We start from the raw sequence: 23,613 nt of genomic DNA, 5'->3' as shown, positions 1-23,613 counted from the left end.
CACCCCTCGTAGCATAAAATTTCATAACTTTATCTTTTCTTATGGTCGAGTAATATTCCATTGTTTATATGTACCATAGTTTCTTTATCCAGTCATCTGTTCTTGAAAACTTGGATTGTTTCCAGATTTGGGTTATTGTGGATAATGTTTCAAGGAACACAGGGGTTCCAACTAAATGTCTTTTCTCCGTTTTGTTTTTTGGACTCTTGGTAATTTTTTTCAAAAAATAAAGTACCAATGGGCATCATTGGGCAATAATGTAATACAGTCAAGGCTTTACATTTGAATAGTGAATCAGAGTTTGGCATCATTTTCCAGATGAAAGCACACCAACACAATATTATATACTACTTCCAAATAGGCTCCTCTAACATAGTCAGATCCATAAAGCAATTTCTGTACAAAAACTCTGCAGACCCACACACTGGTGCTTGGAAATGTACACTGGTCGAGGGATGGGTGTTGGAATACTGCATGATTGAAATCTAATCATGAAAAGCTTTGTAAGGGTCTATCTCACAGAGACTCAATAAAATAGTTTTAAAAAAAACCTGTAGGTATTTTACAGTTTTTCTCCAAACTTATGTTGTTTTCAGCAATGTAAGAGCACATTCTTTTCTCAACTTGCTTTCACAAAATATTAACAAGGCATTCACCTTAGTTTCAGAGAAACTTTTTTCTTGTTGCATTTATTTTTATTAGACAATGTAACATTTAACTAGCTAAATAATTATTATAATTGCCTGACATAAAGTGTTTTAGGAGCAAAGTTCACTGCCTCCTGTTAACTGTCAGGAGCTAAATTTCTTGGCCAAGGTTATTGTCTATTAACCTTTATGCTTAACTGACATAACTACATTAATGTTCGCTGTATGTCAAATACTATTTGAGGCACTTAGGGCAGCACAGTGAATCATAAAAGTCCTATATCCTCACAGAGCTTAGGTTCTAAGAGGTATGTAGAAGACATCAAAATAGAGTAAGTAAAATACCTTTCAGACCTCTGGCCCCTGTTTACCCTGGCATTGGATATTACTCTCATAATATATATCCATATTTATACCTGTCTCTCCTTCTGACTCATTTCACTTAGCATGATACTCTCCATGTCCATTCATTTATAAGCAAATTTCCTGACTTCATTCTTTCTAAAGGCTGCATAGTATTTCATTGTGTATATACACACACCATAATTTCTTTATCTAGTCATCTGTTCTCGGTCACTTGGGTTGTTTTCAAATTCTGGCTATTGGGAATAGTGCTGCAATGAACATAGAAGTGCAGAAGGTGTTTCTGCTGTGTGTTTTGGAGCAGATTGGAAGCTTGCCACAGGAGTATGTGTGTGTGTGGGGGGGGGGCAAAGAGCAGTTAGAATAGAGAAGGGACCAACATGACAATAATAGTTGTAAATGATCAATTTGGACAGGAACTGAGTGTTGAAAGTAGGTAAAAGGATATACTTGATAACCTTTCATTATCTGTATGGCAAAACATAAGGCCCAAAAGGAAAGAGAGAGGGGTAGGGGGGGAGAGAAGAAAAGTGTCTGCCATTGTGGAGGTGGTGGGGGTATGGGGGTGGGAGGTAAGCTTGGACGAGTGGTGGTGGAAAAAGTACACTGGTGAAGGATGGAACATTATATGACTGAAATCCAATCATGAAAAACTTTGTAACTTTGGATATCACTGTGATTCAATTAAAAAATTATTTCTAAGTAGCTTTCAGAGAGCAACTGTGTTTGCATGGAGTGGGAAAGAGTGGAAGCAAGAGGGGCAGTTGCCAGCTCATACACTAACTCAGATAAGAGACATTGGTGCCTTTGAAAAGTGAGCACACACAAAAGAGGGCTTAAATGATTTACAAATTGACTTGGGGGGAGGGAGGGAGAGAGAGAGAGAGAGAGAGAGAGAGAGAGAGAGAGAGAGAGAGAGAGAGGAATCAGGAATACCTATAAAGAAGTGAAGTGAAGGACTCTGCTACCATGGGGGTCACTGACGATAGCCCGGGGATCTGAGATGAAAGCTAATCGGAGCAAGTTCAAGAGGGAAGGAATCAGAACTGATACTGGAAGTATGAACAACACTTTCGAACAACTTTGCTATGAAGGGGTACAAAGCAAAAAGTGGCTGTGAAAATGAATTGTATTTCATAAAGTTTTCATTCACATCCAGGTTGGCTAAGGGTGTGCACACAGGCCGTCCCACATTTGTTTGCCTACAAGTGACAGTTTGGGAGGGGATAGTGGGGATGAAGCAGGAAGTATAGCCGTAGACAGGGGTGTTCATCATTGAACACAGCAGCCATCTCTGAAAGACTGGATCCACACTCCTGAAAGCAGATGGGTTGTTGAGAAAGGGCCAGGGCTGAGAGAATTCATCATTGATTAGTTTTTGGCCAAAGGAGAGAGACAAAATAAAACAAAACACAATTTTCCTAAGAGAGAGAAGTAATAATATTCTCCATGATGTCCAGAGAGGGCTTGTGGAAAAGGGGGAAGGAGACTGGGGTCACTTCAGACATTTAATTTTCTCCTCCTATTGTCCCATCAAACTTTTGCCATCCAAATGTCTGGATACATTCTTGTGATCAAAGAGCTTAATCAGAAAGCTGGCAGAGAAAAGATTTGTTTGGGAAGGCATAAATTGTTTCATTGCCCATGGCTTCCTTAAGCTCCAAACTAAAGCAATAAAATGCTGGCTTCGGGCTTCAAGTGAAGAGAAAAACAGACTTTCTAGGTTGAATCCACGTAGAAGAATCAAGAGAAGGGCTTCAAATCTAATTTGTAACTAGTCTGGTTACCAGTTAGGAGGCCAAACCCTGCGATATTTTTCAGTATCCTTATGATAAAAAAAAAATGTTTTTTCTTTAGTATCTGATACTAGTTATGGCTACTTTTATTTTTCAAAATCCCGATCGTTTCCTTCAAATCAACCTTTAGTTTTCAGACACCTGCTAATTCTCCCAGTCTTTTTGGCCTTTTGATTTTAAGTAAGGCTTGAAGATACAATTATACCTTTTCAATGTATTTTCATATGACACTGCTTTAAAATGCCTCCTTGCTCAAATGTTTAAAATACCTACACACAAGACAGTTTCAAGGCAAGTTAATATGAAATTTAGTTGCTGTGATAAATAAATGACAAGTTATTATGTAGTTTGTACTTACGTATTTTATTTTTTGTAATTCTAAATATCATGGTCTACCTGGAAATCAAACCTACACTAATACATTGGTAAAGCTCCTAGGAACCAGAACTGTAAATACATCATACGTGAGAATACCTTTGCATGCAACACATTAGCTTCCCTGAGAGTAGAATATCAATTAGCTTTCTCTTGCAAAAGTTATAGGCACCTGTGTCCTCTGAAAAAGACCATCCTTAGGCCACTTTCTTTGAAGGTAAGAAATAAGGTAGAGGAATAAGGAACTGGAAAACTAATTCCAGAAAGATAAAAGCTGAGACTCAGAAGAAAGAAGTGGGTATTGATAGACATAGCTCTGTATTTGTTTAAGCAGATACCCAAATTTCTCTTTGGTTGTTGGTGGTTGCCTCTAGAGCACTGTTGTTCAGTTTTCATCAATTTGGAGATCAGTTCATAAATATTACATAAGATCTTTGACCAGAATTTCTACAGGACTGGAGATAATATTTAATGAGAAATCAGGAGACTCAAGAAATCCTTCTAAATGGAATCATAATCTTGGCTAACTTTTAGTCTCACTGGCCTTTAATTATGTCTTTCAGGACTGGAAATGATGGGTGGCTTTTATAATCACTTCTGAGACACTGATTCCTTGGAGAGCCCAGTGAAATTCATGTCTGCATCCTCCAGGGATGAAAAGCTCCTAAAACAACTTCTGCTTCTAATTCTAGGCAATCTACACCAAACTTCCTGGACCAAGTTACATTTTCCAATGCTAATTGTGCTCTCAGGAATTTTTTTTAAAGTTGATTTGACATAGTCTGCTTGTTCTTGAATTCCAAAACTGTGATATTGGAAAATTAATATGATCTTGCATAAATTCATGCTCATATGAGATAGAATATTTTCATGTTTTAGATGCGCAAAGAAACCCACTACAGTCTCACTTCAACGTCCATATTGTAGATGTAATTAACCCTACTAGCTCTCTGCCTCTGCTCTCCCTCACCTCTCTCCTTCTCAGACAGAAATGGTCTAGAGAAGCAGCGTGAAACCTTAAAAAGAGCATGATATTTTGAATGATAAATAAATAAAGCTTTTTATACTGCTAGCATGCAGGGATCATGGATTATCTAACTTAATACACACATTTGTGAAATAAAGATAAAAAACAGATGAAAGAAATTTTCTCTGGTTTAGCCAACTCCATTGAACGTAAGCCCTTGCAACGGACTTATCTTTTGTCCTATGTCACTTTAACTTCAAAATATTATAATAAGAAATATTTCAGTCCTTCAAAATAAATCTTAATGCCATCAACCTCAAGTACTCAGACCAACTCTAGTGTGGTCATCTGCATAGGACAACTCTGCCTTCCTTAGTGAAAATGGCTTTTCCTTATTTTATGAGTAACTCTGTTTATTCTTTTTTAGCCTAAATAAGTTTTCATTTTGCGTGACTCTTTGCATTCCTTTTCTTAATTTGCTTGTCAGGAATCATTAATGAACGAGATAACTAAATTGAAATTTTTAATTTAACAACAAACTATCATTTTTTCATTGTGTTCATAGAAAAGAAGAAACTTTAATTTCTTGCTGTTGTGCCTATGCTTTAAAGCAGCCGATCTTAACAGATGATCAAAAAATAGATGGCTTATTGTTTTTAAAAATGTAACACAATATATCCCATTAGAACAAGTAATAGTTTTAGATATATCTATGATAGTATTAAGAATAATAATTTTTATTGCACTTTGTTATACACCAAAAAGACAGTGAGTTGGCATTCTTATGACAAATTCATCACTTTACATCATTAGGAACTTTCACTGTGAAGTTTCTAGGTATTTGAAACATTAGGGTTTTTTTTTTCCTCAAATGGACACTGGGAAATGTCCTTTAATAGCTTACAATATGCACAATAAGAACATATATCTTGTTGGATATGAGGGAGATGACCTACTTAGACAGTTCAACAATTATTTCAATGTAATTCAATACAAAAAAAAATACCACACAGGTATTTTGTGCAAGTCAATGTGTTAAGTGTCGTTGAGGGTGATACAGAGATGACAGAGACATTTTATTTGATTGAGGAATGAAAATTTTAAATAACAGGGAGCAACAGAGAGGAGGAATGAAAACAAGAGAAAATCACCTACACCTACACTCCCTCAAGTGCTTCTCAATTGTGAATGAGCTTGAATCACCTAGAGATCTTATTAAGATACAGATTCTGATTTGTAGGTGTGGGATGGGATCTGAGAGTTCCACCTTTTTAATAAGATCTCAGATGATTCTGGTTTTACTGAAGTGATAGCACAGCAGGTAGGGCATTTGCCTTGCATGTGGCCGACCAGGGTTCGATTCCTTGTCCCTCTCGGAGAGCCCGACAAGCTACCAAGAGTATCCTGTTGCATGGCAGAGCCTGGCAAGCTACCTATAATGTATTTGATATGCCCCAAACAGTAACAAGTTCCACAATGGAGACATTACTGGTGCCCACTCGAGCTAATCAATGAACAATGGGACGACAGTGCTACAGTGCTACAGCATATGACTTTGGGTTGGGATAGCAAGAGAGCACAACTCAAAAGGGCTTTCTGTAATCATAGAAACGTTCCATATCCAAACTATACAACATGGTAATCACTAGGTACTTGTGACTAGTTAGCACTTGAAATATGTAAAGCATGACTAAAAAATGTTAAGTAGCCCCACATGTAGCCCCACAGCTGGCCAACTACCTAATGCAGATCTTGACTATGCAGCTAATTCAGAACTGGATAATAGGCCTCAACTTCCTGCATGTTTTGAGTATGTAAATCAGTCTGGCTATATTTTTGTTGGGATAACAATGACAGTGTGGATTCAAAAGATAGAAGGAGGATGCTGGCTGATATTTCCATGGGAGATGGAATATTTAGCAGTATATCTGGCCTCTACTCTTTGGTTATGAAAATAAAAATGTCTCCATACATTGCCAGACATTATAGATGAGCATGGTGTGGAAGGCAAAAAATCGGCAGTCAAGTCAGTGTTCAACCTTTTCGGACCCATGAGTCAGTACAACCACTGGGGACCAGTGGTTGAAAATCACCCGTCTAGATAAAACGTCCATATAGCAAACTATATGAACTGAACACTAATGTCACATTAATACTGTAAATTATAACACTATTGCAACAAGGCTATATGAATAATTAAAAAAAAACCAAAGCTGTACTAGTTTATTTTATTTCATTTTTGCTGCCATAAGATTACCATAGATTTAGTGGTTGTAAATACCACAAACTGACTCTCATAACTACAGAGGTCAGAAGCTAAAAAAGGGTCTTCCTGGCTTAAAAATCAAAGATTTTGCAATGCTGGGTTTCTTTCTAGAGGCTCTGAGGGAGACATTCTTTACTTTTCCAGCTTCCCAAGGCCACCCACATTTCTTGGATCATGGACCCTTCTTCTATCTCCAAAAAGAACAATTCAGCAAAATTTCCAATCTTAAGACTCTTAATTCAGATCTTCAAAGTCTCTTTTGACATGAAAGGTGAGAGATTGAGGTCCCATGGAGAGGAAAACTGATTTTATTTGGTGAGTCCTTATCTCACTGCTCCAGTATTAAAATAAAACAATTATTGTTTGATTAAACAACCATGATTGACAAAGTTGTGTTTTAGGTGTACAATAATTCAACACCAATGCCACAACCGGTATCAATTCTCCCTGCCAAAACAATAAAATGAATATTAAAAGCACTAAATAATTTCATAGCTAAAATAATTAAGGATAAAGAACTGCCAATCCCCACACCCCCACCATAGACCTAGAAAACTGTAACTATGCTCTGTGCCACAAATACCTTGAGAATTTTATAACATTTCCATCCACACACAAGTTCCTCCAAGCGAGAATCAATATTTCCCCCTTTTAAAGCTAAGATTTTACAGTTCTCATCGGGCCACCCAACACCTCCCCAACTCTGTGAATTTTGGATTGTATTTTCAACACCCAACAAAGGAGAAGCTATCATTCATTTCTAAGTCTTTTAATTTTTTTCCTAGAATTTGAAATTGCCTCTAATTAGCACTGATAACTATTGTCTTAATCCTCTTGAACTGCTGGAACAAAACCCCACATAGTAATAACATGTCACATTTGGGATGGGGGATACATTCTTCCCAGTTACAGACCAATGGATCAATTACTGTTTTCTCATTAACTCTTTACAATACAGAGACTCTAGGGAGCACTGTTGGGTTCTAGAAGGGCACTGATTCCATTCATGAGGACTGTGCCCTGAGCCCTTGTTATAGGTCCCAACTTCAAATACCATCCATTTATCAGTCAGGTTTTATTTCATAGGTCAACATAGGCACTTGTGTAGGATATAGTTAGAGTCCAGTTAAAGAAACTTAAGTTTCTTTAAAAACAAAATGTTGTCTTTAGGAAATATGAAAGATGAGAGAGAGAGAGAGAGAGAGAGAGAGAGACAGAGAGACAGAGAGACAGAGAGACAGAGAGACAGAGAAGACCCATACAGAAATTCTATACCCTACTCTGACATTATTGTCAATTTTAGAAGACAGTGCACTTCTGTTTCTTTTAAAGTTCATTTCCCTTGAAAGTGAAGAAAGACTTGTTATCTGAACTATCAACCCAAACCATCATCAGTAGCATCTTTTTTTTTTACATTTTTTAAAATTTTATTGAATCGCCGTGAGATAGTTACAAGCTTTCATGTTTGGGTTATAATCTCACAATGATCAAACACCCATCATTCCACCAGTGCACATTCCCCACCACCAATATCCCGGGTATATCCCCCCCCTTTCCCACCCTCCCCCTGCCTCCATGGCAGACAATATTCCCCATACTCTCTCTCTACTTTTGGGCATTATAGCTTGCAATACAGACACTGAGAGGTCATCATGTTTGGTCCATTATCTACTTTGGCATGCATCTCCCATCCCAACTGGTTCCTCTAGCCATCATTTTCTTAGTGATCCCTTCTCTATTCCATCTGCCTTCTCCCCTCCGCTCATGAAGCAGTCTTCCAGCAATGGGGCAATCCCCCTGGCCCTTGTCTCTACTGTCCTTGGCTGTCAGCCTCATGTGATGTTATTCTATACTCCACAAATGAGTGCAGTCCCTCTGCATCTTTTAATTTTCAGATTTCAGTTCTTTTATGACAAGGGTCAGGGCATCTTCAGTTATGTAACCACCAGGAATAAAGAGGATTCTTCACTCTAAATCTAGTTCAAACAATTATATTCATAGTTATTTTTGTCTCCTTGCTGCTGTTTTTCTTTTTTTGGGGGGGAGGTGGGGGCAGTAAGAGGGTGGAAAGGGGATCCTCTCAAGCAGCACTCATGAGATCCAGGGGTCCCTGTGATTCCTGTCTAAGTGGACCTGAGGATGTGGTGCTGCTTGGTCCCTGCAGTGCTCAGGATTACTGAAGCATCCCTCTGGTGCCCAGGGTCCTCCGGGGTTGCACTGGTGATGCTCAAGGCACCATGTGGGGCTGTGATCAACTGCATGCTAGGCATGTACCCTAATCACTGCACTATCCTCCAAATCCCAGTCCAAAAAACTTTAAGCTCTCGTTTTCTTCCATCTGCGTTTAAAAACTACTCTTGAGAGTAAACACCTGCCTCCACTCAACTGCTTGAGAGAAATGATGCGTAATGATTAGAAAACTGTATTTACATGTCAGGATGCCTACCCCTTGCCAGACTATATTTACACTTCAGGATTTTTTTTGGGGGGGCCGGGCGGTCACACACAGCGTTGCACAGGGGTTACTCCTGGCTCATGCACTCAGGAATTACTCCTGGCAGTGCTCCGGGGACCGTATGGGATGCTGGGAATCGAATCTGGGTCAGCCACATGCAAGGCAAATGCCCTACCCGCTGTGCTATCACTCCAGCTCCCACTTCAGGATTCTTACCCCTTGCCATAAGTAAGATTAGACTAATGGTCTCATTAGACCCTTTTTCCCAGTCTTTGAAAATTTAGTTTGGGGATGCCTCTGAGAAGCAAGCAGGGGGAGGGTAGAGGGAGAAGTAGTGGCCTAAGGGCAGAGTATCTGCTGACTCATTTCCCACCACAAAGAGTGGTGAACAAAACCAAGGCTTCACTTGAACTTTTCACACTCAAACATATGCAAGGTCTCTCACTCAAGAAAGTCTAAAGTGGGAACATGATTATAGAGGCAGAGAAAGGAGGGGGAAGAGTAGAGAGAGAGAAAGAGAGAGAGACAGAGACAGAGACAGAGAGAAAGAGAGAGAGGCAGAGACAGAGACAGAGAGAAAGAGAGAGAGGCAGAGACAGAGACAGAGAGAGAGACAGAGAATGTGGGTAAAGTTACTCTGGTCTTCTTTACAGGGACTGAGGACAGACAGAAACATAAAGGAATGGAGGATCTTCTTCTGAAACGAATCCACCAAATTATATTTTCTAGTGTGCTGAATTTGAAGGGTCATTCCTCTTCCTCCCTTGGAGTCCCCAAAGAAGACTGACCTGGGGGGTGGAGGTTACTTTCTTTCAGCCTCCCAGGGTAAGCAGAAATGTAAGCCCTGGGGATAAGCATAATGGACAAAGAGGATTCTGAAATGCCGAGAAAAGAAAAATCTTGGCCCCAGAGCTTAGGGAAGATAAGGGGAAAAACAGAGTGAAGGGGAAAGGGAGAAGAGATGGGTGAAAAGCAGTGAGGTTAGGAGTCAAGGAGACCCAGGTACATTGGTGGTGCTTAGGAATGACAGAGCTAAATATCTACACCATAGAGTCAATAACCTCGAAATCTCAAGACTCAAACTTTAATACCCAAATTTAAAAGGTGCCTGTCAGGACGGCAGGCTGGGACTAAGGGTGGCGGGTGAGGAGAGGGGAACTTAACGGGGAACACTGCTGGAGGAAGGCTGACACTGGTGGTGGGATTGGTAATCAAACACTGTACATCAAAAGCCCAACTATGAATGACTTTGCAGTTCCTGTGCTTCAATAAAATAAAAGTTTGAAAAAAGAAAAGAAGGAACGTAAACCCTGAGGGGTCTAGCAACTTTCACCCTAACAGAAGACCAGCCAAGCCTAGATTTCCCACACCCCAATCCAGAAAGAGCAGATCCTTCTTCCTTCCCCCACCAAAGCAAGCACTACCAATTTCACCACACTCAGCAGTCTCTCCAGCGCAGGGAGGAGGAGGGGTGAGCCAGGAGCACAGCTAACCATGGAGGCCAGAAAACACACCAGGCTAGACTGGTTCCTGCCAGGGAGAGCGCATGGACCCACAAAGGGGATCCTGCCAGGAAGGGCCACACCAAGGAAGGGGACTCCTCCCCTGTGGGGTGGGGGCAGGGGAGATAATTACAGGGAAATGGGAGAAAAGGAGGAAGCCAACACAACAATACACATTTTATAGAATAACTCTGGAACCAGTCAAGTCACAGACGCCCGTACATGCTGCCTAATTGGCATTCTGCAGTAGTTATTACAATCCAGGGGCTTTTTATTTTTTGGGTCATAAATTTTGCTGACAGTAGAAGGGTTGCGACACAAAAATATACCACGTTCTGTGGAAAACCGCCATGCTTCCTTTGCAGCCCAAATTCTCTGGTGCTCACTAATGTTTGAGGCTCTCTGGTCATTTACCACCTGGCTCTAAAGCTGTGCCTGCCCTCTTTAGGCAGAGTGTTACCCTCTTCCTGGCCCAATGAATGTGTCCCATCAAACAGGGTCACATTCAGTTTTGTTTGCAATACCATAACTCTGACATGTGATAGACTCACCCCCCTGCCCCCCCAGGGGAGAGCACAAACACAGTCTCTAACTACCACAAACCATGCGGTTGAGTTTCCCACAGTTGGGGAAATCACAGGGGTCCACACATCCAGCACATTGCACTCGTGCAATGGATAAGCCTCCTCTTGGGAAAACCACCTCTGTCATCATAGTATGTTCCCTGCCAGGTAAATAAGCTGCCATGTGATTTAAAATTAAAAACAAAAACAAAAACAAAAAAGCGGGCTGGAGCAATAGCACAGCAGCTAGGGTGTCCGCCTTGCACGTGTCTGACCTGGATTCGATTCCCAGCATCCTATATGCTCCCCTGAGCACAGCCAGGAGTAATTCCTGATTGCAGAGCCAGGAGTAACCCTTGTGCATTGTCAGGTGTGACCCAAAAAAAGCAAAAAACAAGACAAAACAAAATAAACCAAAACCCTCTTTAATTTGATGGACTGTAGATCTAAGGATAGGGACAGAAAGGAACTGCAAGGGGGTTAGGAGAGAAATGGTTGATTGAGGATAATGGGGGCAGGAGGCAGGAGGCCCAGACACCTTGGTGTGAAGAGGTGTCATGTAACTAGAGATCTGAACCCAGAAAATTGAAAGCACGAGATTCAAACGACAATAATCACTTAAAAATGTGCCTCATAACATCACATAACATCACCTGACACCCAAGGACAGTAGATACAAGGGCCAGGAGGATTGCCCCATAGCTGGAAGACTGCTTCATGAGCGGAGGGGAGAAGGCAGATGGAATAAAGAAGGGATCACTAAGGAAACGATGGCTGGAGGAACCAGTTGGGATGGGAGATGAATGCCGAAAGTAGATAATGGACCAAACATGATGACCTCTCAGTGTCTGTGTTGCAAGCCATAATGCCCAAAAGTAGAGAGTATGGGGAATACTGTCTGCCATGGAGGCAGGGGGAGGGTGGGAAAGGGGGATTACACCCGGGATATTGGTGGTGGGGGAATGTGCACTGGTGGAGGGATGGGTGTTTGATCGTTGTGAGATTGTAACCGAAACATGAAAGCTTGTAACTATCTCACGGTGATTCAACAAAATAAAATTAAATAATTAAAAAAAAGAAACTGTGGTAGATATACACACTGGAATACTACTTAGCTATAAGAGAGGATGATATACATGCAATTTGCTGCTACATGTATGGATGTGGAGAGTATCAGATTGAAGTTAGTCAGAAGGAGAGGGAAAGATGCCTCTGTGGGGTATAAGGAAACAGAGTAGGAGAATAACAAATGCACAAAGATAACAGAAATTGAGAGCTGGTCTTCAGTAGGAAGCTGACCACAGCAAAAAAAAAACCAAAACGTGCCTGTCAGAGGGTTGAGAGATAGCACTATGAGTAGGACATTTGCCCTGAATGCAGCTGACTCAGGTTTGATCCCTGGTATCCCACATAGCCCCCTGAGCCCAACAGGAGTAACCCCTTAGCACAGGTTAGGAGTAATCCCTGAGCACCGCTGAATGTGGACCCTGAACAAACAAACAATAAAAAAAGTGTCAATCAAGGAGGAAGGCTAGGGGCTGGGAGGAAAAAGGGGGCACCGGCGGAGGGAAGTTGACACGGGTGACAGGATAGGTGCTTGAAAATTGTATACCTGAAACTCAACTATGAGTAGCTTTATAAAATCATGGTGCCTGGTTTAAATAAAAATAATTTTTATTATTTAATTAATGCAAATTAATTTTTATTTCGCTATATTAAAAATGATATTTAAAAATATGTCAAGATTTATGCTCGCCTCAGAGAAATCTGAGTAGTCTTTAAGAACATCTTATCCATATTAGTTGGTACTTGAAATATAATCTTATCTTCTCTTTTTTTAATACTAATAACATGCCAAAATAGTCACCTCAAAAACTGTTCTACTACAAGAAAGCACACATTCCAACCATTCTGCGGTAGAAAATTTTTTTCATATTTAAATATTTTTCTTGGGTTTGACTCTGACAATCAGGAAAATAAAATGCAGCAGAACTGTTAAGAGTTGATAACCAATTATCAAAGTACTTTAAAAACAGCTAGGTTTCTTCTACAACACTTCAAAAAGCTAACATACTTGTCTAAATAAAATGTATAATCTTTCATAAAATACAAACAAAGACTAAATCATACAAAGTATATAAATGATAGTTTATCTAGAGATATTGAATATCTTTAAGGGGAAACATACAGATAATGGAAGTTTCTAAAAATTATGATCTGAGGATATCCTTTCTTTGGGGGGAAAGAATTTTTAATTAATTTTTTAAATTAAAGAGTCATGATTTACAAAGTTACTGAAAGTTGAGTTCTAGGCATACAAAAATCCGACACTAATCCCTTCACCAGTGTCAATTTCCTTCCACCATTGTACCCAGATTCCCTCTCTATCCCAACCCTCACTCCATCCCCACCTCTCAACCTGACAGGCATATTACAAAATTCCAATGGGTGTCACTTAGATCTCATGTTTTCAGTTCTTTGAGTCTGTGTTTGGGATGTATGGCTCTACCCCTCACTCATAATCACTGGTATAACTGGAGCCCTGATTCCTATGAACTATCTAGACAGCCATATTCATTGTAATGAACAGAAATGCTATAGATACTCAGAAATGGTTTTTATTAACTTTAGGCTTTCCCCTAAAAAGGAAATCCTTTCTTGATAAAAATGGATTTGGATGAATATTTTAATTTTGTCATTTAAAGAAACCTAAAGTTAATAAAAACATTTGAGTATCTATAGCATTTGTGTTTATTACAATGAATATGGCTGCCTAATCTCAAAAGATTTGTATGTTTAAAGTGTTAATAATGCATTGATAAGATTGCTTTAACAAAAGTAAGAAAGTGACACTATATCTGAGATTAAATGTGATTCAAAAATTGATTGCCATAAATGATACTGTCTAGTGACCACCATCCTGGAACATCATTAGAGGGGAAGAGAGAAACTAAGACTAACAGACGTGGGTGGAGAACAATCCAGAAAGATTCACTATAGACCTATTAGTTCCTGAGACATTGATGGATCTAATCCTCTGAGCACAATAAGCAGTGAGGAGTCAAAATTCTACGCCACCAGTGAAACAAGCTCTTTGATGGAAGAGAGTGCAGAAAAAGACACAAAAAGAAAGAATCAATCATATTCTATACATATGCCGCCTGAGCCCATGTGCTGCTTGTGCCCATGTGGCCAAGCACATGTGGCGCCCAAGCACATGTGGTGTCCACATATCCCCTCTTGAGATGTGCACTTTCATGCTTCCATAGCTAATGCTGGGATGAGTGTAGGGGCTCTCTGTGCCCTTAGACCGTGTTCTCTCTTACTTTCTCTCCGTCCTTCCCCTTCCTAAAGCCTCCAAATAAAATCTGTTTGTACTGAAAGGAAGGAAGGAAGGAAGGAAGAAAGAAAGAAAGAAAGAAAGAAAGAAAGAAAGAAAGAAAGAAAGAAAGAAAGAAAGAAAGAAAGAAAGAAAGAAAGAAAGAAAGAAAGAAAGAGAAAGAAAAAAGAAAGAAAGAAAGAAAGAAAGAAAGAAAGAAAGAAAGAAAGAAAGAAAGAAAGAAAGAAAGAAAGAAAGAAAGAAAGAAAGAGAGAGAACCATACAATCACCCAGACTGATATAAATGGGTTTTCTGTAAAAGAAAAATAATCATATGGACCACAGACAATTCTAAATCAGGATATAGTAAACCAGGGGCTTGCAGGAAATGTTTTGCTCCATTATTTCTGAGCTGTCATTCACGCGAGTGTCAAAAAGAAAAAGGCCTGTCAGACAAAGATTATATATGTTGTCTGTATGACAGCACTGGAGGTCACCACCATCTTAATTTTTTATCACCAATTTCTCTATTGATATTAGATCATATTTCCAATGGAAGAATATAAGCATCATTAAAAATAATTTTTAGATTAAGGAAGAGCAAGAAGCAGGACCTATATAAAGAATAGAAGAATAGCTTGCTATTCCAAAGAATATTTGAGAATTTTAATTCCTAGCAGTTTAGTTGGTCTAACATTTTCACATCCAAGAAAAAGAGATATCCTTAAAAACACATACATAGACTCCTTTTAGGATTTCAGGGAAAAGCTAAAATGGACACAGAGCCTTTACAGGAGATAAAGGCTAAGCTCTTTTCCAATTCAAATTAATTTCATCTTCGATCAATCACTCCTAATTTACAGGATCTTGGAAGTAATCAGTGCATTCGTCTAATTTTCTTTTTTCTCCCTTGAGCGCATTTCAGTATTTTCCATTTAAGCTAGAAGTTAAAAGGCTATAGAAATAATATAGGGGCTAAGGCATTTGCCTTGCACACAGCTGTCCCCAGTATATTCCCTGGCACGGGCATGGTATCCCAAGCACTTCTGGGAGCAAGCCCTGGGCTTGCAAGAGCTGGGGGCAGCCACCACTCTCACCCGGCACCTATGAGTGTGGCCCCCAGGGACCCGAATAAAAAAAACACATGAAAATGCTACTGTTACATAATTATTTAGATGTTCAGAAATACTTAGCTGATCATTTCTAAATACCTATTTCATTTTTAAAGTTAAAGTCAGAGTGCTTAGTTTTTGTCTTGGGGAAAAAGGGTTATTTACAAAATAGTGTATTTATATTTTTGTATCAGGGAAGAAAGAAGTAGAGAAGCAATTCTCAACCCTGAGCCCGACTCACTGACAGCTCCTTGTTTCAGGGGATTGAGGAAGGTTCTGGAGAGAGGCAGGTGTCCTCACATTGAAGGGTGGTGAAGCAGAGAAAGGCTGAAGGGAAGAACACAGACCCCTAGGCCTGCACCTTGCCTCAGGCTTTGTCCTGGAATTCTGGGGTACAAAGCACCACTGACTTTCATCCCTGATGTGGGGTGATGGGACAGCCATGTAGTAATGAAAAAAAACATGTCCCAGGAAGTGTAATATCTCCATGTGCTGGTGAAGCTAGAGAGCTGTGATGGGTCATCACATCCATCAGCTGAGCTCCAGGTAGTTTTCCTGGACCAGAAGTTTTATCGTGCCCTGGCCATTTGCTTTAAGGGGCAGTGAGGAGGCAGAAAGCCCAGGGAGACATTCTCCCAGTCTACAGTAAACCTCAGGGGCAAACGACGTGTGGGGTGAGAGAAGCGGACAAGCAGATGAAAAGAGATCTGGGTTGCTGATGCCTGTGTTCGGGAGAGGGGAAAGAACAAAAGCAATGGAAAAACAAAGTCATTAAGTCGCAGATTTTAAACACTTCATGGCAGAAAATGGAAAGAAAAACACACCCCGAGACTAAGGCTCTTCACTGCAAACTCTTCATCATGAAAAGAAGCTAAAAACAACTGGACTTCATAAACACTTAAACATCCCTCCATCCAAGGCAATTCTGACTTTACAGATGCCAAGGTCTAATCTCAGACTGAGAGACGGAATATAAAACTTTGAAAAATGAAAAGTAGAGAGATAAAGACAGACAGAGAGAGAGAGAGAGAGAAAGAGAGAGAAACAGAGACAGAGACAGAGACAACAAGTCCTAGACCTTTTTTGCTGACTACACATTTCTCATTTAACAGTTCTTCCTAAAGCGAAAAGTGGAAAGATTAAATGTGCTCCTCTTTTTGTTGACAAAACCATCTTTGAAACATTCACCAAAGAGCACCGCAATTTTATTAATGAAGCTACCGCTTGGATACTCAGACTTTTATCATCTACAGAAACTGATATAGTCTAAATCAGAACCGGCCATTAAGACATCACCATAGGAGTCTTGTTGAAGGCAATAGCTCAACATGACAGTTTCATTCCTCAGGAACTGTGCAGAGAGGAGGGCTGGAGGTTCTACTCTATAGGTCAGCAGGACATTCTGTCCTTCTCACCCTCCAGATGAGAGAGCCCCCTTATCGCCTATTGGCTGCTGTTCTTGTCCCTCCTGGGTGATGGGGGTGAGCTCAACTGCAGTCATCAACTGGTTGGAACCAGAAAGGTCAGGTTTCCAGTCTTAGGACGGCAGGTCGGGCACAGGAACACCACAAGGAGTAAACAGTGTATAGGACAAGGACTCCCCAGGGGACATCTCACATTTATGCTTCATATTGAATTTGAAGTTAATCCGGCGCAAAAGTTAAATTCAACTGACTTAGGACAATAGCATACTGACGGAACATCTGTGAGTCCATATAATTCACTTTATTCTCATACCCAGAATTTTGCCTAGCACATTACAGGTGACATCTATTTATTTGCCTATCTTTCTAGCTTGATGAAAATAAAATACTGCACTATTTGGCTCAAAGGCAATATTCCATCAGATCACAAGGCATATGAAATACATGCTTCTAGAACATTGTTACAGTAGTACAGGTTAGCAAAGATAGAATTTACCAAGTCTATCCCGAGAGCCTAACAAAAGATTCATCCTCCCAAGAGAAATGAAAATCAGTACCAACTTGTCATTATACACGTGAATATTTGATTTTAATACATTATACATATTTTTAAACATCAATTTTTAGTTTTATATATTATCCATTTAGCTTTAGATACATATGCATACATAATATTTGTATATTTTTAAAGTAAGTCTATGCCCTTTTTAGCATTAGATATTAAACCCACGTGATAACCAGACTAACACAGCAAACTCATGATATGCCCCCAGATAATAACTTATTAGGGTGGAGCAAAGAAAGTGAAAGGAGATTATGGGAAGTCTGAAGAACAGGCTACAAAATGACTTTGGAAGGATGTGAATATTGGGGTAAGAGAGTTTTAGCTTTACTTTGTAGACAGTAGTGAGATCTATTTTAAAAAGTGCTGACTATGAAGATCTAAGTAGTGATTCTACAGGATATAGAGGAGAGGGAAGACACTGAAGTGAAGAGAAATGACTCATGAGTTCAACTGGACATCTGCTTTCTCCCCCCAGGAAGGCTGGTTGTTAAGAAATTGTACAGTTACACCAGTGACATGAGTGAGGGGTACAGCCATATAACCAAAACACAGATTCGACAAAGCTGAAAACATGAGGCCTAAATGGCAACCACTGAAACATTGCAATGTGCCTGTGAAGCTGACAGGCAATGGTGGAGTAGGGGTTGTGGAGGGGAGGGAATCTGGAAAAATGGGTGGAGGGAAGTTGACACTGGTGACACTGATGCTGTTGAATTATTGTATGCCTAAACCTCAACTATCAGTAATGTTGTAAACCATGGCTCTTTAATAAAAATTAAAAACAAAGAAAGCAAAAGATTGTATTTTAATAGGCTGTATGACCAAGACATATCTCAGCTTAACAAAAATCTGTCCTGTGTCTTTGGCAGGATGCATTTATTTTTGTTACCTGGGAAAAATTAGTGAATAGTAAATATCACATGCAGGCTTTGGGACTCAGAGTCATGAGTCTTAGTTTTCCTAGTTCTCCCAGTATTATTACATGCAGCTCTTGGGCTTTACCACAAATTCTCCTTTTTCTTTACTTACAGTTGAGGCAGCAAAATGTCCTAAAAAGATAGATGCTTTATAAAATTCCTGAAGGGGCTGGAGTGATAGTACAGCGGGTAGGGCATTTGCCTTTAATGCTGCTTACTCTGGATTCAATTCCCAGCATCCCATATGGTACCCCTGAGCACTGCCAGGAGTAATTCCTGAGTGCAAAGCCAGGAGTAACCCTTGTGCATCGCCAGGTCTGACCCAAAGAGCAAAATAAATAAATAAATAAAATTTCTCAAAGTTCTACTAGAGAATACTAACTACTGCTAACTCCTATCAACCACGCCCCCCCCCTTGAAAAAAAAATACAGCAATCCACTGATGTCAAATATTCCACTGTTAACTCTAATTGGAGGTGTGGGGCAGAGGGTCATACCTAGTGATGTTCAGGTATTGCTCCTGCTCTCTGCTCTGAGAATACCATCAGGCTGCACCTGGCCTCTTATATTGTCTCCCCAGTCTCTGAATTAGAAAAATTTTAATGATAGTGTCCAGGTTTATGAGGAAATACATTTTTGTTCTTTGTTAGGAGATGGGGCAGGCTCCTGGGAGACAGTCCTGTGGTAATAGCTCATGTTTTGCATGAGTCCAACCCAGATTTAACTCTCTGGAGGACTAGCCCTACCAGAGTGGCCTTTGTAGCACTGCATCCCCTGACCACTATAGTGAACCAACAGCCTGCTTGGTCAATAACTGCTGGGGAAGACCCAGGGCCTTCTGAGCACTTCTTGGGAGGTCTCACTTCTGGCCCAGAAAAGAAACAGAATTTTGGGACAAATCTACTGTAACATGCATAGTGAAGTGAAGTGCATAACTGATCATTCTGTAGCACTGTAGCACTGTCATCCCACTGTTCATCGATTTGCTTGAGCGGGCACCAGTAACGTCTCCATTGTGAGACTTCTTGTTACTATTTTTGGCATATTGAATACATCACGGGGAGCTTGCCAGGCTCTGCCATGTGCGCGGGATACTCTTGGTAGCTTGCTGAGCTCTCAGAGAGGGGTGGAGGAATCGAACCCAGGTTGGCCGTGTGCAAGGCAAATGCCCTACCCACTGTGCTATCACTCCAGTCTAACTGTTCATTCTAATGAGGGTGAAAACAGAGACTGTTAAAGGCTGGTGAAAGAAGATAGAGCAGAATACCCAGTGCTGTGTGTTCCTTTTCAATCACTGTATCAGTCATCCCGTTGATTGTTGATTTGCTCGAGCGGGCCCAGTAACATCTCCATTTGTCCTAGCCCTGAGAATTTAGCAGCCTCTCTTTACTCGTCCTTCCCAATGGTGCAGCATTAGAGGCTCTTCAGGGTCAGGGGACTGAGACATATCATTGTTACTGTTTTTAGCATATGAATATGCCACGGGGAGCTTGCCAGGCTCTCCCGTGTGGGCAGGAAGCTCTCAGTAGCTTGCCAGTTTCTCCGAGAGAGAGAACGAGGCTATAAAGGTCTGCGAGATTGGTTTTATAGTCTCTGTATGTTGGCCATTGATAGGATTACATGGTGCCGGGGGCAGTTTCTGGGTGTGACTGCCTAGCTACTGGAAAATGGGGGATCTGGGTGGAAGAGGCCCAGTCCCGATCTGAGCAGGCTTGGAAATCTCAGCCCTGGGTCCCACACACCTGGGTTCCTCTGCCAGTTTCTTCATGCGTGAGGCTCATCCAAGCGTGTGGAGAGTGGCCTTGAGTATGGCTGTGGCTGGGTTCCGGAGCTCTCCGGCTGCCAGGGCTCTGCTCAGGGTGGGGAGGGAAACTCAACACACCTCCTTCAAGGGGCCCCGGTGAAGACAGCCAGGCGCAGGAGCAAGAGATCCCACCACTGCCACACCGTTCCTAGTCTTCCTTTTCAATACTCTTCCCATTTCATAAATGGAAGGTAAAGTAAACCATTCCTCACTATATGACTGTATCACTATCATCCCATTGATCATTGATTTGCTCAAGCGGGCACCAGTATCATCTCCATTTGTCCTAGCCTTGAGATTTTAGCAGCCTCTCCGTACTCGTTCTTCCCAGCGATGTCGTATTGGAAGCTTTTTCAGGGTAAGGGGAATGAGATCCATCATTGTTACTGTATTTGGCATCTCGAATACGCCAAGGAGAGCTTGCCAGGCTCTGCCGTGCAGGCAGGATGCTCTCAGTACCTTGCCAGGTTCTCCAAGAGGGAGCCAGGCACAGGGGCAAGAGACTCTGCATCACTCTCTTCTGGGATTATAGGGCGCTGCTGGGTGCAGTCTGTGGGTGTGGCTGTCAAGCTACTGGAAACTGGGGGGGTCTGGGAGGAGAAGGTCCAGTCCTGATCTGAGCAGGCTTGGAGATCTCAGCCCCAGGTTCTGCACACCTGGGTTCCTCTGCCGGTTCCTTTATGCGTGAGGCTCATCTGAACGTGTGGAGAGTGGCCTTGAGCATGGCTGTGGCTGGGTTCCGGCAGCCGAAGACCTCCAGGACCCAACCCATTCCTATTACATAAAAATCCAAGATATTCGGGCTGGAGCGATAGCACAACAGGTTAGGGCATTTGCCTTGCATGTGGATGACCTGGATTCCATTCCCAGCATCTCATACGGTCCCCCGAGCACTGCCAGGAGTAATTCCTGAGTGCAGAGCCAGGTGTAACCTCTGTGCATCGCCAGATGTGACCAAAAAAAAAACCCCGAAAGATATGGAAAACAAAATAAAAACTTTTATAAAATTTCCATTCTGCTTCCCCTCCCTTGGTTGTGGAGGCTGATGTTGTAGGGTTGCATGCTCACCAGGCTGCGGCGCTCTCTAGGGGGCGCACATCAGGTGTGGTGCTCCATGTGTTCACACAGGTGTGCAGAAGGGGTTGTATTCTGGAGCTGAGGCAGACAAGCTCTGGTCTTTGTGCTCACCAAGCACTGCCATGGTGTTCACACATCAGACTCGAGGCAGTCCTGGCATTCTTTTCAGTTGCACTATTTTGCCAGGGTCACAGTGCTCTGTGATATCACACGCACTGAGCCACAGAGGGGCTGAGATCCCCTGTGATGCCAGGGACCACACAGAGCAGAGCAGCCCTCAAGCAGCAGAGATGCCAGGGTTGCACGTGGTGCTTATGGTAACTGACACCAAGCCTTTGAACTCACGACCATAATAAGTTCAAATGCCTGCTGTCCCCACATGCTGATTATGTGAGCCATTGCACTATTATCCTAAAGTTTTAAATTTTTGAAGGGCAAGGCAATGGGGTTTTAAAAGACTGAAACACTAAAGACTATCCTAGATCATGTCAAACAATGAATTAAAAAGTCAAATGTGATAGAAATGCTTTCACTGAACTGCGCTTGGCTGTGAGCAACTAGGTTTCAGGAATGTTGTGGGAAATTCCCCAACAGAACACAGCATGACATGTGCCAAACACTGTGCATTGCCCAGTACAGTTCATTCATGCCATCTGGCTTGTGTGTCCTTCACAGGTAAAGATCCACTGGGAATAACAAAGTCACTTGGTGCTAAGGTGAGCGACATCTCCTGAGTTTACCTTTTAGCCACCAAAATCATGAGTCTGATCTGGTTATATCTTCATGAACTGCTAGAATATGTTCTTACCTGACTCTATTATATGACTCACTTTCCTACGTTTATTTTCCCTGTCCCTCCCTTTATCTAGCTTATTTTAAATTCTTTGTCCACTAAACTATATGCATCCTTTTAAGTTGTCTTAAGTCCTTTTCTGATAAAAGGTTAAGTATAAAGAAATACACGCACGCATTCTGCACATGTCTGTGGTACTGTTTACATGATACTGATATTTTGACATAAAAACAACCCACATGCCTGGCACCAGCAAATCCCCTACACACCAAAAAGGAAATAAATAAAGGTTTACTTCTATTTCAACAGAGATTCAAATGGTCAAAGGATGGTAACCCACTGGCCATTTTGCAAACATTCAGATTACAGCCTAACACCAACAGAATTATTATCTTATCTTCAGGGTCATATGAACATCATGATTACGGGTTTTCCTGCCACTGTACTCAGGAAGTAAATAGTCTGGGCCTATGACATCTAACACTGAGAAGACAGAGGGTATGATTAGATAGAGGAATTGTCAAGTCAGATATATGACATTTGGGAAATGGAGGGGATGGAGAAAGAATGAGTAAAGGAATTAGAAAGGAGTGAAAAACCTAAGGGACAGGGCTGGAGAGATAGTACAGTGGAGAGGGTACTTGCCTTGGATATAGCCAACCAGGTTCGACTCTCCAGAATCCCATATGATCCTCTGAGCCTACCAGAAGTGACCCCTGAGCACAGACTCAGGTATAAGCTTATGCCCTGAGCACTGCTGGGTGTGGCCCCCAAACAAACAAATAAACAAGCAAACAAAAAATAACCCAAGGACAGTTAGAAAAGAGTATTATCCAGCAAAGAAAGAGAAAAAGGTCAATAAGGAGGTGGTAGAGAACGCACTGATTAAAGAAAGACAAGGACTTCTGTGACAAAGTCTTTCTAAGTGTGTATTTTTAAAAAATTGTAATGATTTTAAAAATTTTATTCAGTAAGGATATTGCATCAGTGACAGACATTAGTAAGAAAACATGCAGATTTTAAAAGTAAATTCTGAATTAAAATGTGACTGATAAGCAGAATACACCAAACTCAAGAACAGATTTGTGGGAGCAGAAATTCTCTCCACACACAGGGCAGAAGACAAGCGATGGAAAGGCATGAGGAGAAACCTCAAGATACAACATTTTGAGCTGGAGAGATTGTACAATGAGTAGGACACTTGTCTTGCATGTGACGGACCTGGGAACTACCTGGGCAAAAGGTGCTCTGAGCCATAGGAGGAGTTGGTTCCTGAGCACAGCATCGGGTGTGCCCCTCCCCCCCTCCCCCGCACCATCAAAATTCAACCTATAAAAGTTACATAAGAGTCACTGCCAAGAGTGAAACACTGAGCCAGGTATAAGCTCTGAACACTAACCTGTGTGACCTAAATAAAATGGAAAGTCTTAATGACATCACTTTTTAAAAGGTACTTTTCAATGGATGGAACTTGAGGGAATTATGCGAAGTGAAAGGAGGATGTGAAAGAAAACAATCTAATGGTTTCATTTGTAATTTAATAAGAATTACGAAAGCACAGTACAAGAAACAACAAAACTATCCTTTAGACTCAGTGATATGTCTAGTTCTTGGAGTTATCAGAGGAGAAAGGAAAGAGGGGTGTGGAATGAAAAGGGAGGTTGTTTT

At 41.2% G+C, this 23,613-nt stretch overlaps 1 protein-coding gene and 1 pseudogene across 9 annotated transcripts in view; both read right to left on the bottom strand.

Moving 5' to 3' along the window:
- LPAR1 (lysophosphatidic acid receptor 1) overlaps positions 1–23,613 on the bottom strand; it is a 149,743-nt gene that overhangs the window by 18,438 nt on the left and 107,692 nt on the right. The gene's annotated exons all lie outside the window — the stretch shown is intronic.
- LOC129400990 (U1 spliceosomal RNA) lies at positions 10,936–11,110 on the bottom strand (annotated as a pseudogene).

This window comes from Sorex araneus, chromosome 1 (assembly GCF_027595985.1).
Source record: "Sorex araneus isolate mSorAra2 chromosome 1, mSorAra2.pri, whole genome shotgun sequence".
NCBI classification, from domain to species: domain Eukaryota; kingdom Metazoa; phylum Chordata; class Mammalia; order Eulipotyphla; family Soricidae; genus Sorex; species Sorex araneus.
Note: the sequence above shows the minus strand (reverse complement) of the source record. Positions and strands in the feature narration are given on the sequence as shown.